The sequence below is a fragment of the Furipterus horrens genome, unplaced genomic scaffold (genome assembly GCF_987537825.1).
Source record: "Furipterus horrens unplaced genomic scaffold, mFurHor1.1.pri manual_scaffold_4, whole genome shotgun sequence".
NCBI lineage: Eukaryota > Metazoa > Chordata > Mammalia > Chiroptera > Furipteridae > Furipterus > Furipterus horrens.
In genome coordinates this window covers 155,291,590-155,307,376 of record NW_028327174.1, presented here as the reverse complement: position 1 = coordinate 155,307,376, position 15,787 = coordinate 155,291,590, and the positions used below count along the sequence as shown (strand labels likewise).

The 15,787-nt window shown below is 43.0% G+C and overlaps 1 protein-coding gene and 1 pseudogene across 2 annotated transcripts in view; one reads left to right on the top strand and one right to left on the bottom strand.

Moving 5' to 3' along the window:
• Window positions 1-15,109, bottom strand: part of PIP5K1B (phosphatidylinositol-4-phosphate 5-kinase type 1 beta) — a 326,134-nt gene extending 311,025 nt beyond the window's left edge. For both annotated transcript variants that reach the window (XM_090275861.1, XM_090275862.1), the window contains exon 1: window positions 14,600-15,109. The gene's annotated coding sequence lies outside the window, so the exon portion shown is untranslated. The remainder of the gene's footprint in view (window positions 1-14,599) is intronic.
• Window positions 2,204-3,624, top strand: LOC150013126 (ATP-binding cassette sub-family F member 2 pseudogene; annotated as a pseudogene).
• Window positions 15,110-15,787: the final 678 nt, after the last annotated feature.

Sequence of the window (15,787 nt, the reverse complement as noted above, 5' to 3'; positions counted from 1 at the left end):
TAACTCCCCCACTTTAGGAGATGAGAATATTAGCACCCTCACCTATTCCCCTCTGCATCTACATCCAACCCTTTGCTACCTATTCTTTTACTCCGTTGAAGTTGCTATCATTTGCAATCTAGCCTGCAAGCATAACCAAGTCCACCATGCTTCATGCATTGTCTGACTCTAGGGGCAGAAAAGGAAGAAACAGCACATGTGCAATTATGATCATGCCCCTATTCTCACTGCTGGGCTAAGTAAGGAGTTACGATTTTGGTCTCTTTTTCTAGTTCCAATGGCAATACTAGAGAACCAATGTTGTGATCCCTATGCCATCGATTTTAAGTTCTACAAGCTCCCTTCATTGTGATCAGGTATTACCTATATCATTAATTCCAGTCAAACCCCTCTGCCATTTGACACAGGTCAACAAACTATACATATTTCTATTATTAATTGAAATTTTAAGTAGCATTTGAGGAATGTCCAATTAATCTCAAATAATTTAAAGATTCCACAGGTGTTAAAAGTGTTTTCTAGGTGACTCCTAGGAGCTTCTCTTAGTCTATCTAAATAGGAATCAACTGAAACACTGACCAGCTTTAAATGCGAGGAACTCTGTGTAGTATGATGATGACAACCACAAACCACACAATCTGAACTGAAGAAGCAATGAATTTGTTTACTACATTGAGCATCATGTCCTAGTTTGGACTCTATCATATGAATTATTTGCTGCCCACTAGCATTCTTTTTCTTAAACAGGTAAACATGAATTTTACCTTCTTCAACAAACCTATACCAAAGATTTATTTCTTTTCAAAGATAAAAGTTCATTGCTCTCCTCATCCATGATGAGTGTGTGTTTAAATTCTAGAACTCTGATAAGAAATTTAGCAAAGTGTCCCTCTTGTACCGTTGGCCTCTAGGAACAGGGGAGGAGAATTCTTCTTTTAGGAAAACCTCATCATAGCAAATGTTACATGCTTTGCTTCAGCTCTGCTTACCCAAGGGTTATGAAGGTGGCTGTCTGGAGCCTGACCTCCTGCTGTAATTCTTATGAAATAAATTCTCTAATATACACGATGCTTTTGTTCTAAGGACCTCTAGCTGGCCTCACAACGTGCCTTTGAACTAGGCCAGGAGCCAGTGTACAGATTCTCATACCACAGATGAAGGGGGATAAAACTCATAAACGAGATCAAGCCACTGGATCAGGGGTCACTAGAGTGTCAGGAGAGGGGCAGGATAAGCCAGAATACCTGCTTCTTGGACTACAGCTCTCACTGCATCCAGACTCAGCCTGCAGCCTGTGCAAATGTATGCAAAATGTCATTTAAAAACAGCAGGAAGTTCAACCCAATGAAACGAGGAGATAAACTCTGCTCACAATAAGCAAAAGTAGTGGAGCTGCCAAAAGATATATTCTCTTCCTCCAAAAGTTTCACATAGTGAGAATGATAAATGATAAGAATTCTGACAAGAGTGATAAATGACAAGAATGGGTTTTGTGAACTGTTTTGCTAATTAAATTTCTTTTTTTACTGAGAAATAGAATGTTCGTACAAATATATTGTAAGCAGGCATTTTTTAATTCAGTTTAGGTACATTAACTGATATAAATTCTTATAGAACTTTGAGTTGTCTCCTTTACACTTCATTCTGCTAAAGGAGAATAAAAATAATCAAAAAGCAGTAGGAGCAGCTAGTGTGTGAAGACACTGGAGCTGAGAGGCCGGGTGGGACATCTGAAACAGAGAAGACGTGGTCTCAGCTGTCAGGATTTGAGTCTGCTTGGAGAGAGAAGTGTAGAGCCACTGAAAATTCAGCTTCAAAGAAAAGCTCCAAAAGAGTCAGAAGAGCAAGAATTCCAAAGGGACTGCATGCCTGAGAAATCACTGTGGGCAAGTGTGGGGATCAGAGGAGCCTTCTATAGAACAGTGACATATGTGTGTTGTCATGAAAATCTGATGTGATTTTCTTAAACAGAGAAGAAAACAGAAGAAGATTCAGTAAGAAAAAAGTGGAATATGAAGAAATGCCATTGCAAATGACAGTCAGGAAGTTGTTCTCAGACACCTTCTCTTCTGAATCTACAAACCTTCTCAGGGAAGTCGCATGGCTGTAATCGTTGGTGAGAGAACATGATGCTCTGTATCCATTATGGGCCTGTCTCCTTCCATCCACACTCATACAGCTTCTTTCTAGACCTTCCTCCGGGATGCCCTGCAGGGATCTCAACCTCATGCACTCCCATGGTTTGAATCACTGCCCACTGACCATTACACAGCCAGTGTTTCCATCATGGACCTCTCTGCTTGCAGCTGCGCACGCACACCAAGCGCAAGTTCTAAACTGGCTACGTCATCACAGCCTCTGCCACTACGGATACTCTGCCTCTTCCCAGTACTCTTGTCTCCCAGTTAATCATCTTCCTCCAATCCCCCCACCCACTCAAGCCAAAATACAGAGACTCATATTCTCCTTCTCCCATTCCCTCACCCACGACCTGGACTTCAATGCTTATATGTGCTTGGAAGAGAAACTAAAGACTTTCAAGCACATTATGGTCTTCGTCTCGCATTCCCAGGACTTCCTGAATGGTGTCTGTACCAACGTCATTAGCATGCACAAGGACCTGAAGTACCACGTGGGTAATTATGACCAGTATATGAAGACACGGCTGTAGCTGGAGAACCAGATGAAGAGGTTTCACTGGGAGCAAGATCAGATTGTGCACGTGAAGAACTACATTGCTAGCTTTGGCTATGGCAGTGCTAAGCTGGCCCGGCAGGCCTCGTACGTGGAGAACACAGAAAATGACAGCATTGGGACTGACAGAGAGGGTTGTGAATGACAAGACACTGTCATTTTGTTACCCACCATGTGGCAAGATACTTCTATCCATCATCATGGTGCAGAATGTGAGCTTCATGTATACAAAATATGGGTCTTCCATCTATTGTACAACAGTCTAGTACTGGTATTGATGTTGACAAATAAGCAGCTCTGGTAGGGCCCAATGGAGCAGTGAAGTCAACTCTTCTGAAGCTGCTAACTGGAGAGCTACTACCCATACATGGGATGATCTGAAAACACTCTCATGAGGTGTTACAAGAGCAGCTGGACTTAGACCTCTTGTCTTTGAAGGACATGATGAAGTGCTAACCAGAGATCAAGGATAAGAAAGGGGAAAGATCACTGGGCAATATGGTCTCACTGGGAAACAGCAGGTGAGCTATCCTGGAACCTGTCTGATGAGCAGAAGTGCTGAGTCTGTCTGTCCTGGCTGGCCTGGCAGAACCCCCACATGCTCTTCCTGGACAAGCCCACCAGTCAACTGGATATTGAGGCTATTGACAGTTTGGCAAATGCCATCAGTGCATTTGAAGGGGGTATGATGCTGATTAGCCATGATTTCAGATTCAGTCAGCAGGTAGCACAAGAAATCTGGGTCTGTGAGAAGCAGATAATCCCCAAGTGGCCTGGAGACATCCTGCCTACAAGCAGTACCTCAAGTCCAAGCTAGTGGGTAAGGATCCCCAGCTCACCAGGACCCACAATGTGAGGGCCCCTGAGACCACACCCCTGCATTGCTGTAATACCTCTCCTCAGCCCTGCCCCTCCTCCCACCTGCCTTAGCTGCATTCTGCAAGCCTACCTACAGCGGGGCAGTAGCTGTGCGTTTCCTCTCCTTCCAATTCCTTTTGTCCATGTTTAGACTACACTGGCCATTTCTGCCAGCCTCTTGCTGGTTCCTAACAATGAGTGACATGGCCAGAGGTACCTGAGAGCTCAAGGGCCCACATCCTGAGTGGTCCACAAAGAAGCTTAGGATCCTGGTTTTCTGGGTTTTGGTGATATTGGAGGAATACCCCCAACCCACTGCCCCCATTTCTTTCTGCTTCTGGTTTAGAGCTCTGGATCAGGGCCTTAGTCCTAATCAGTTTTTATATAATTCTTTAACAGTATAACCTTTAGATCTGTGTGACTCTACAAAGCATCCAATAAAGAAGTAAATAAATCATAAAATAAGATTCTTCTAGAAGTCTTCTAACATATGTAGAAAGTGACTATTCCTTATATAGTTTGCACAAAATGAAATGATGCATCATATTTACATTATAAATTACCACATAGGAGAGGGAGTTTCTGAGAAACTGCAAAACTAAATAACGAAGCCCAAATGTACACAAAGCTTAAGAGCTGAATTACCATTCTATTTTCTATAAACAACCATAAACAAAAGTTATGTTTCTCTCTTAATCCTTAGTATGAGAGACTTTTTCCCATTTATTCCATTTTCCATAAGTCTTCACCATTCTGTTTAAACTACATCTTGGGAAAAACAATAAAAGGACATCATTTAAATATAACTTGCCAGAACAATACTGCTATTGTGGGTTCTTTTGTTTCCATATAATGAATTCATAAACCTAAGAATAGTCTGGTTCACATCACTCCTTAACAATAAGTAAAATTTTTCATATTCACTTTTATTTTTTACTAAAGATATTAAAGTTTGTTTTCCAATGGAAGATGGACAACAGGAAACTTGGGGAAATTTTCTATGCAATTTCTGCAATGGAAAGAGAAATACCTTTGGCAATCTTTAACCTCTCAAGGAATAAAACATTAAAAATGAAGCTGCTACCAATCAGCTATAAATTACGTACCACTCTAAGTTAAATGAAAAAGTCTATGAATGTGTGCTTTAGACCATAATGTAGTAAACACATACAAATTTTATAAAAAGAAAAAAGAAACCATGAGTAAATGTCTCAGTCTAAAAAGGTAGCACTTTATTTGAATAGCCCAAAAACAGAACATAAGGAAAACATGCTCTTTATTGGCCAATTAAGTGAACGAGAAAGAGCTAAAGCTTGCTGGCTTGCTTTACAGATGGAACTCTTAAGGCCCTCCCTCAAAAAATGTGTTTTTGCTTTTTTAAAATGAAATTTCAATCTCAGTGAATTATCTGAGTCTATTTGGGAAACACAATTCAGACAATATGGGGGTTATCTGGCTCTTTGAGTCATAACAGATTCTCAACAGCAAACGAGTGAATGGGTGGTCACTGCTGAGCCACAGAAACAGCACTCCCCCCAAAAAAGTAATCAAGAAAAGGTAGATAAGATTTTCAAAAGTAGTAATGTGGGGCCATTTGGTCAGGGACAAGAGCCTTGCATCGCTAAATGGATAATAAAGCAAGCTGTCACTTTGTCATAGCAAAAAACAAACACACACACACTCTGTGCTGTATCAGCTTTTTACAAATCAGGGAACATTGTAACAACTTTGGGGAAATTTCATATATAAAAATTGGCTATAATAAATTTTGACACTTAAAGAAGCAAGCAAACCCTTCATAATCAGGAACCATCTATTCTAGAAGTAATAGCTTTCCCCAAAGCTCTGAGTAGCTGAGAGTTCCCTATTTTAAGCTACTTTCATTTGGTACTTGAATGGCCAACTAAAGCAGTCCGGCTTGATGTCTCAATGTATTTCAGGCAGGAAAAAAAAAAAAATGCTGTCGAAGTGTTCTTGAAATATTTTTAAAGGAAAGGTATTTTTCCTACAGTATTTAGTTCTTGTTAAACTAAATCAGTATGGAATTTAGGGTGAGCATTATATGAAAAAATATAGACATGCCCCAGTTTAAAGGCCATATTTCATCACTATAGCATATTTATCCTGTGTAACAGACAAGGAGGCCTCAGGAGTTACTTTCCCCCAACTCCATTAGATGCCTACTCTCTGGTTTTTTTCTTGACAAAAATTAAAACTTGGCATGAGGCGCTTCAAGAAGTTGTTAACTCACAACCCTCCCTGAACTCTCAGGGGTGGAAAGAGCACTGGATGAGGAGTCATGTTCGGCACTTCAAGAAAGGCTCGCCTCTGGCCTGAGCTTCCACACAGGCAGCACTGGAAGGGACAGTAGATTAGATTTGTGCTCTCCATATTGCAGGTCTCAGCCCATCAATGAAGAGTGTAATCAAGTTGGTGGATCATGACCAATGTTTGGGGGGTGGGGGGGTGGGGAGGGAGGCATATCAGAAAATACCAGAGCATGTTTCATGTAGTAAAACTAAGTATTAGTTCATGAAACCTTTATTTTAAATATAATTATCATATGTTTATATCTATACTGGTTACAATAGCACACATAATGTGCTTCTTAAAAGGTCACTAACTTAGTAGCCATAAAGGGTTGTACAATGGGCTGAATGTTTGTGTGCCCCCAAAGTTGAAAGCCTAACCCCCAAAGTGATCGTATTAGGAGGTGGGGTCTTTGGGAGGTAATTAATTAGGTCATGTGGGTGGGGCCCTTATGAATGAGATTGGTGCCCTTATAAAATGACACCAGAGAACTCTCTGCCCTCTTTCCATATGAGGATACAATGAGAAGCTGGCAGTCTGCAATCTGGAAGAGGGTCTCATCTGAACCCGACTATGATAGCACCCTGATCTCCAGCTCCCATAAGAACTGTGAAAAATAAATTTCTGTCGTTCATAACCTATCCAATCTACAGTGCTTTGTTACAACAGCTCAAACTGACTAAGACAATTTGCTACTTCTCTTTTATTTACCGTACAAGTGACACTGAGTAACTAAAAAAAAAATGTGCAAAGATTAAATGCCAGCTTAGCTTAGGCCAATTTACATTAACTGGTTTCTACAGGATCCTACAATCCTATTTCTTATTCCATCCTAAAGATACATAAGCTAATAATGTTTTTAGCCTACAACTAACTCCATCCTCAACAACTGCTTTTCTCTTACCTAATTAGCAGTCTTTGCTTCATGTTAGAATGAATGAGTGCACCGCAGGGATTCCTGGGGTGCTCTAAAAATGTGGGTTGGCAGGTCCCTAGGATCACATTGAAGTCTTCATGCTTTGTCTGTGAGAGCAGCTGACTGGTTAACCACTGCAGGCCTAACTTCACTCCAAGAGAACAAAAGCATTAGGGGTAGGATACTGTTTGGAAGAAGAAGTCTTCAGAGGTTGTACAAGAATTTGAAAGGCCCAGAGGCAGAACATGTGTCTGCTTCCATGAGGGCTTGACTAGGTGTAGGAGTAAGGATCTGACCAGCAGAGTCTAGCCATCTTAACACATTGCGTACGGGTGGCGAGAATTCTTGTCATTTCTAAAAGGCATTTAAATTCCCCGGTCCACAACATGTTAATTGCTCTGGCTGTAGTATGGATGATGGATCAGAGGAGAGCCAGAATGGACTCCAGAGTCTGAGGAGGCTATGGCTAGAAACCAGCAGAAAGATGAGAAGATGGACTAGGACAGAAGAAACAATGAGAAGCAGATGGATGGGGGAAGACATTCAGGAAGCAAAATCAATAGAAATGAGTGATGGGTTCAATGCAGTGGATGAAAAGGATGGAGTCAAGGATGGCACCTAAGTCTCTGCCTTGTGCCAAGTGGTGGCTAATGGAGCCCAACACTGCAGGAGAACCAGGTATGGAAAGACAAGATCATGACTCTGGTCTTGGACATGCAGAATTTGGGGTGCCTTTGAGATATCCAAGTGTAATCTAGAGCTCATAGATAATAATTCTAAGTTCCCTTATGTTTTCTTTTTTTAAAAACTTCTTTCAAAACTGCATTTTGAGGTGCAACTGCATGAAGCAGACAAAAGAAGGTGGCCTTTAAAATAAGAAAAGCCAGGGTTGGAATCATCCCTTATTGGCTCTATGCTCATGAGCATGTGCCTAACCTGACTTGGTTTCCATTTCCTCCTCTATCATCCAGAAACATGGTGAAGATGAAAAGAAATAGCATTAGTGAAGTGCCTGGGAAAGTGTTGGTTCTCAGCAAAGTGAAGCCAGAACCATGCTCATACTTTTTGTACACTGAATAGCACCTGCTACTGTCCTGGTCAAGGCGTCCATCAATACGTACCTAGTATATTAAACTGACTTGAAATATTATGAGAACTGTCAGTAAATCACCGTTTCCCCTCGTGAGAAAACCACTAGCTCTTGAAACCCTTCTTCCACTTAGCATCCTATTGACGTGACCCAAACATAAGTTATTGACAGAACACATCCTACCCTCATCACCCACATACCCTGGTCTATCTCCCAGTCATGAGAGTATCTACTACTTGGCAGGGCCAGTGACTATCAAGAGCTTTTTTTGTCCTAGATATCCAATCTAGTCATATACATTCGTTCTCTTGTGATCCACATGGTTCCAAGAAAAGCCAAGACTGGTTTCATTTCCCCTGGTATTTCTAGCAGAGCAGACAGATGGCATCCTCTCCATACACCCCAGGACTTTCCCAGGAATACCAAGTACTTCAGGAGGCTTATGCTGTACGTTGGGCAACGGATTTAATGTTTCCTGCCAATATCAAGTGCGTATCATAATCACCTGGAGGCCTGTCGACAGACACTCAGATTCCTGAACCCCATCCACAGAGTTTCTGATTCAGCTGGCCTAGTTTATGGTATGATAATGTGTGTTTCTAACACATGCTGCCGTTCCGTTGTTGGTCCAGGAGCCACACCTGAGGGTGGGACGTTTTTACCTCAAGTGTCAGGATTTGCCTTGTACATTATTACCAAGGTGTCTCAATTAAGAATTACATATTTTTATGATTTAGGTACTTTTAGACCCCATTTTAATAGTTTTGGAATCGTCTGTTTTATGCTGGATAGTTTATATTTATCTGTACTCTACTATTCATTTTTGAGTAAATGAAAAGGAATAGCTCTTTAGAGGTCCTGCTTCATACTTGTGCCAGAATTTATTCACCTAAACAAGCATTGTTTCCTTCTCCTGGGGGACTTGCTTGTCATTCTCATAGAGCTGCTGTTACTACCCTTTAAGAACTGTCTTCACAACTAAACCTGTTCAGCTTGAGTTAGCTTAATAGTGGCCCAGTTCATCTGGACAGGATGAGTGGGACTTATTCACTCATTCAAATATTTACTGGCCCTGAGGCTGGATGTGTCAAGCACTAAAAAAAGTGTTCAGGAACCATGAATTCTGCCCTCAAAATGTTTATAATCTTCGTTTGAGTGTGAGTTTGGGCAGAGGTGGTAGAAAAATAAGTAAAATACATACATGTATAAGTATCTGTTCTGATGAGTGAAGGAAACATATGAAGAAGGTCCCCTTTAGGTTAGATGATCAGAGAAGGTATCAAGAGTAGGTGACATTTAAACTGATTAACTTAGAGAAGCTTAAAGTCCATTCTCATCTGTGTACCCTGTGCCAAACTCACTATGAAGTCACTCTGGGTGCTTCAAAAATATGTTTAGCTGGTCTTATAAATATTGAATAATAAGAAGAGCAACACATTTCATGCTTACATTGTTACTTCTGTTAAGAAAGATAAATAAAAAATCATTCCTAGGTATGTTGGTTAAAAAAAAAAGGTTGGAGGTCTGATGAATAACTAGCATTTATAATGAAAAATGAAGGACACTATAAACTATTGAAACTAGCCTGCCTGACATTTCTAAAATGGTCTAGAAGATAATAGAATCATTAGAATAATTATGAACTGTCCCAAGGTGATGAGTGATTTTCTTTTGGATGCATAAATTGTTCAATACACATTTATTAAATCCCCACCACTTGCCAGGCACAGAGCTAAGTTCCAAGAATATAAAGATAAATAAAACAAGATGCCTAACCTTTTCCATTAGCAAATATTAGCTAAACATCTAGGATGTACTTACCACTCCCTCAAGCATGTCATAATATTGCTTCTATGACTGCTGCTCTTTTATTTCTTTCCTTTGTCAACAGATATTATGACCCAATGATCCATGGTAGTAGGCATGATTGCATGTTTTTTAAGAAAAAAAAGAAAGGTAAAAGTGTGAATTAAATGTTGAACACCGACTACCCACCATGTTGAATCTACTGCATTTCTTGTGCCTGTGACGCAAAGAACACATTATTTTATGGCTCGCTATAACTGTATCCTCTTCACAAACGTCTTACTCAGCATTACGGAGTGGCAACGATTTAAATATCACTTTTTTCTTACAAAATGGATGAACTTTCTACAGTCCTGTCTTTAGTCCTGGAGCTTTAGTTTCAAGTCAAGTTAATTATCCTCCCTGGGCCCCCCGTGCTTGAATTCCAACCCTTGCCTGAATCTCGACTGAAAGACACACGCCCATTTTTAGTGGGAGCAATGTTACACACTCAGTGCTTTATGTTTCATTACAATTTCACAACTTTCTACAACTCCCAGAGAAAACAAGTCTCAAGAACTCACTGCTCACCTGTTGTGTAAATTCCTCCAAACAAACTGCACACCCACTGTTTATTCAGCCCCATAAAAAACACAGAGATCTTTCTACAAGAAGACACTTCATGTAGTTGTCCATTTAAATATGGGTTTGTCTTAACTTAAAATGATCACACCAAGGCACTGCCAGCTAACTAAACATGTAACTGTGTCTCAATTGTTATCTACGTTTCAAATCTTCCCAAGAATAATCTAGTTTGGGTAGGGTTCTTGTGTTTTCTTATATCATCATCTCCTTTCTACGCCTCTGATGAAGTCAGACAGAAGTGAATACAATTGAGAATGGCAATCACAAAATCAAGCCTGTTTTCCCTGCCCTAATCTTTTATACTGGAAGGAACAGGGCTGAATAAAACACTTCAATAGCAGCTAACTGTTTACTATACAGTACACTTCAAAAATTTCATCAATACGTTACGTTTAAAGTTTATTTTTTAAAAGAAAAATACTAAATAAAAGGCTAGGTTTCTCTCCTCCCCGATTTGCCTGCCTTTTAGAAGAATTTCCAGATGAATCCACAAATGAACAGCTGAACTACATAATGCACGGTTCTAAATGGGCAGCTTCTATAAAAATAAAAGGACTCCTTCCAACTCCAATAAATGTACTTGATACAAAGAGAACGTGTTTCTGCCACAAATACATCTAGAACTTGGTGTTTTACAGAGTAACTAACGAAGGCTCTAGCTATAGGAGAAAAATTATTTTTCCAGGATAGTAAGTGTTCTGGCCTACCATTTAACAGAAGCACAAGCAAAACGAAAATGAAAATTAAATGTATACATATTTATGACTTTGTCGGCTGTATGACAGGGCCACCTTTGGCTTCTGGTTTTATTTACCAGGAAGAGAAGCTTGGGAAACCAGCATACATTTGTATTTCTATCCAAATAGTTTCCTGTCTCAAAGCACTGTTTGGAGCAAAGTATTAATTCTGAGCCTCTTGATCTTTATAGCCAAGAGAAACACAATGAATAGATAAAAACAGACATTTCTTTTCTTCTTAAAAGTAAAAAAAAAAAAAATGCACCTTCACGGTAAAACCGCAGGTACAATCTTAAATATGAGCCTTCTTACAAATTCTACATTAGCTCTGGTCCTCCTGCTAAACACCTGTGTGACTTTAAGCAAGCCATTTCACCTCTCTAAGTCTCAGCTGTCTTACCCATAAAAGGTGTGAGTGTCTGAACTACTTAGTTAATATTTGAATTCTCTATCAGAAAGAAATACACCTCAATCCCCAATGACTGGGTCTGTTAATAATATTGAAGATTCATTCTAATTCTTTGCCATCATTCTTCTAAACACAGAAACACTACTTTTCAGTATACAGAAACAAGAGGTAGAAAGAGGATTCTTAAAGGGAACAGAAACCAGGTTGGTTTGTTAATTAGGTTCCCCCTCTGAAACCACAAGCTGGAATTAGCATGTGCTGAAATTTACTCAAATACAAATAAAGAGTGGTTGGTTTCTCCTTCTTAAGACATACTCTTTCATAAAATGGCACAAGTCAATTTCTAGTAATATACATTTGAGTGGGTTACACATTACTAACAACTAAGTGGGGGGAGGCAAGCAAAAGAGTATAATACAGATGACATCAGTCTATTGTCTGTGGAATAAGAACTCTTCTTTATATGATGTACAGGATTCCGGAAGGAGAGCAACAATGGGCTCCTATACCTGCCAGCTTCAGGAGGTACACCTACTGTAGGTCAAGTACCCTATGGGTCAGCAGATGTTGGAAATTTACATGATGAGATGCTTGTGCTTTCCTTAGGAGTTATTTGATTCACCTCCTTCATTCAACAGCTATTTATTGAGTACTTATGGTATGTAAACTCCAAAGCTGAAAAACAAATAAAGGTATTGAGTTGACTGTCTGGAATTTTCAAGTAAATCCTGACATGTATTTCAGAGTAGTTCAGTCTCTTAGAATATTTTCAAGTCAAATAGTAATACCAAACAATATAGATCCTGAGCTGAAGTACACTTGGAATTTTCTTTCCTTTCATTTATCGGTATGTGATGAATGGGAGGGCGGAGTAAATTACACGTGAAATAGATAATTAGTTAAATCCCTAGTTAATACAAGGTTAAAAAGCCTTTTTTATTTTCCTCTGTAGAGAAAATGGTGACATTGGATTACAAATACACTAATGAACATTCTAGAATGCTAAAACTAGAAAGAGAATGATATTTCAATACAAATATCTTGTTTTATATGTGAGAGACTTAAGGCTCAGAGGTGATATGATTTGGCCCAGGTCATACAGACAAAGATAGTGCCAGAACTAGAACCCAGGTCACCAGCGGGCATGCTTAACGGTCCCTAGTGTATTGCAGCATCTGTGATGTGCCCTAATTGCTATCCGAAGTGGAACAATGGTATAATCCACAAAGCAATGGACTCGGCATTGGGAGTCCTGAGTTCTAGTCTTTTAAACTCCCTTGGATTAGACATAAAACCATGGAAAACCCCCATCACCTATCTAAACCTCAGTATCCTCATCTGTCAAGTGTAAACAGTAATTCACAGTGAGACTGTGCAGAACAAAATAAATGCAGAAGATCTGGCCATTGTAAAAGTGTTATACAAGTACAAAACCAGCACTGGGTGGTGATGGTGGTGGTGGTATGGGTGTTTTAAAGAACCTTGCTTTGACTCCAATTCCAGTTACTTGTTACAATGCTAAGACCCTGGACCTGTGAGCCTCATGCTCCTCCTGAGAATATGTGGTTAATATCTTTGCCCTGCATCTCTCAGAAGTGGTCAGAATCAAATGAGAACACTGAAAAGCATTTACAAATAGTAAGGCATTGATGCAAATTTAAGGTGTTGTTATTAAGTCCCTCTAGTCTTAATCTGGACAAAAATCTGATGTGATTTAATCATTCAGCTCTTAATAGTTTCCATCTTAAGACATCAATATACATCAGTCTCAGACTTAGCAGCTTTCTCATCAGTCCTCATACATCTCCACTCATATTACTGTGTACAGAAGGCACCATTTCCCTCAGCTCCAGATCATGCGTGATGCTTATTCAACTTCCCACTGGCATAAAGTTGACTGAGAAAGGTTTTGTTTTTCCAGGGACTCCTTTCAGCTGGAAATACTCTGACAAAAGCTTTCACAAACACTATTCTACTTCACATTAGAGTAGTAATGAAACAAACCCTTCTGCTTTTCTCCACTGGGCTGCAGAACACCAGCCTTCCCACAGAACAAGAGAGAAGCTGGGGTGGATAGTCTTCACCAGAGGGGCTACCGGGGTTCCACAAACCTCCGCTCAGGAGTACTGATGGGGGGAACCCTTCTACTTTTTAAGAGACTAACACATCATGAGGCCCAACCGGTCCCTCAAGAGTCATTCACCTTATAGCTAGGGTCTCCAGCTGGCTGAGAATTTCTCAGAACAGTGTTGGGAGTGGGGTGGGGTGGTGTGTGTGTGACATTTTTCGTCTGCAACACTCTGCTTTTAAAAAGCATTAGAGTAACTAGCATTTCCTTGTTCAGAGCCCTGATTGCAATACACAGACTAAAGAATTCATTAGCCTACCCAAACGACTTCTTTGAAACAGGTTTCTACCCTACCACGCTGAGCATGTGAGACCAGTAAACTGGGGGGGAACTGGGGGGGGGGCGGATAAGAAATGACAACAGGCTTATTTGCATAGATGAACGACAAGCAGACTTGTCTTATGTTTTGGCGGGACTCTGGCCTGGCAAATTAAACCCTGTCTTTCTCCCTCTCCCTTGCCCCCACACTCCCACCCAACCCACGCCCCAGCTGTTGAAGCGTCACGTTGGGGTAGAAGCTGAGGTAACGCACAAATCTGTTGTAGCATTTAGGCTGGAACCATACCGCACCTGTTCAGTCCGGCTCCAGTGCCAGAAATGACCAGAACACCGACTTGAAAGCCCCTCTTGAGAGCGCAGGGGCGCCTAACAAGTTAGCCGCTGATTAACACCGGGGGAGGGTGGTGGGACGTGTCTCCTGCTACTATCAAATTCAGCGCGTTCCCCCGAGAAAAGGACGGGGTCCCTGCATAAGTGAACCCAGAATGATCCCGGAGTGTCACTGCAGCCCCGGGATCGGAGTGGCGAGCGGGTGGGTGAGGGCGGGGAGCGCGCAGCTGTGGCCCCCGCGGAACGACTGTCCCGCTTCGGTAGCCACGCGCACCCCCTTTAGCCTACCCCCAGAACAACGCGGACACAGTGGGAGCGTGCAGAGACCTCCCGGATTCGTCAGAGACACGGAGTCCCTGAGCCCGAGCCCAGAAGGAGGGTCCAGGGAGGAGGGGCCGGGGACGAGCAGGAAACTTACCTCACTCTGGCAGCATTCAGGCGCCTCCGCTGTCGAGACCAGTTGCGCCACAGTCTGCAAGTTATCGGGGTGCTGTTGCTTCCCCCCAGCGAAGGGAGAGCAGTGCGAGCCAAGTGCGGGAGGGTCGGCTGGCCGGGGGCGGGGCCCGAGCGCAGAGCTGAGAGCCGGCAGGTGCCGGGGCCCGAGCCGCGGGGCCAAACTGCCCCGGACGCGCCTCGGCGGGGGCGCGCGGCTGCTAGTGTGCAATGCGCGCGCGCCGCGGCGAATGTGTGTGTCCCCGCTTTCCCCTTCCTTCCCCGCCAGTCCTTGGGTCAGACTGAGCAGCGAACGGCCGCCAAAGCCCCAGCCTCTAGAAGCAGCTCCACGGCCCGGGCAGCCTTGCGGCCGGGCATTCACTGGCCGGGAGCCGAGGAAGAGCGGCGCCCCCGGGTTGGGGCGCGGGGTCCCGGCGCAGTGCGCGCCCGAGTCGGAGAGAGGCGCAGAAAGAGCAGACTGCACGGTGACTGCCGAGGCTTGGGTAGGCTGCAGGCCCCGCCCGCCGGCCGCCCAGGCTCTTCCCCTTTTCTCTCCACCCCCTTGCTTCATCCCGCACGCCCTGCAGGGAAGCCAGGCGGGTTTGCAGAAGGAGCGGCGGCGGGAGCCGCTGCCGCAGTTGGTCTGCGCACATGGGTGGACGCACGTGGACACGGATCTCTGTCCCGCAGTCGGGTGTCCAGGACAGCCAGCAGGAGTGGGGCGGGCCCCTGGATTTGGCCGATTCCTACAAGGCTCCAGAACTAGCCAGGAGCTTCCCGGCTGTTCTCAAAATCCTGCGTCCCGGCTAGACAGGGCTGTGTTTGGGATAGGGCTCCCCCATCCTCAGGCAGTTGAACTGTGCAACGCCTGTTTGCCTGCCCACTGGACTCCACTTGCGGCAAATCCTGCCCTGAAGCCCTGGTGCCCGCCCCCCGCCCACCCCCCCAGGAAGGGACAGATTAGGATTCCAAGGCGACGGTGTCTCCCCTTCTAAGGACAGCAAATGTTCCCAGGAAATAAGACCTACCCAACAGGTAGAAAAGGGTTGGCGAGGGGGTCCTAGCAAAGAGAAGGCGGGAGGGACGTAAAGCGCAAATAGGCTGTGATGTGAGTGGGCATGGGGCACTTGGAACCTCACCTGCTGTCAGTCTAGCTACAGAAAGGGCAGGGGTA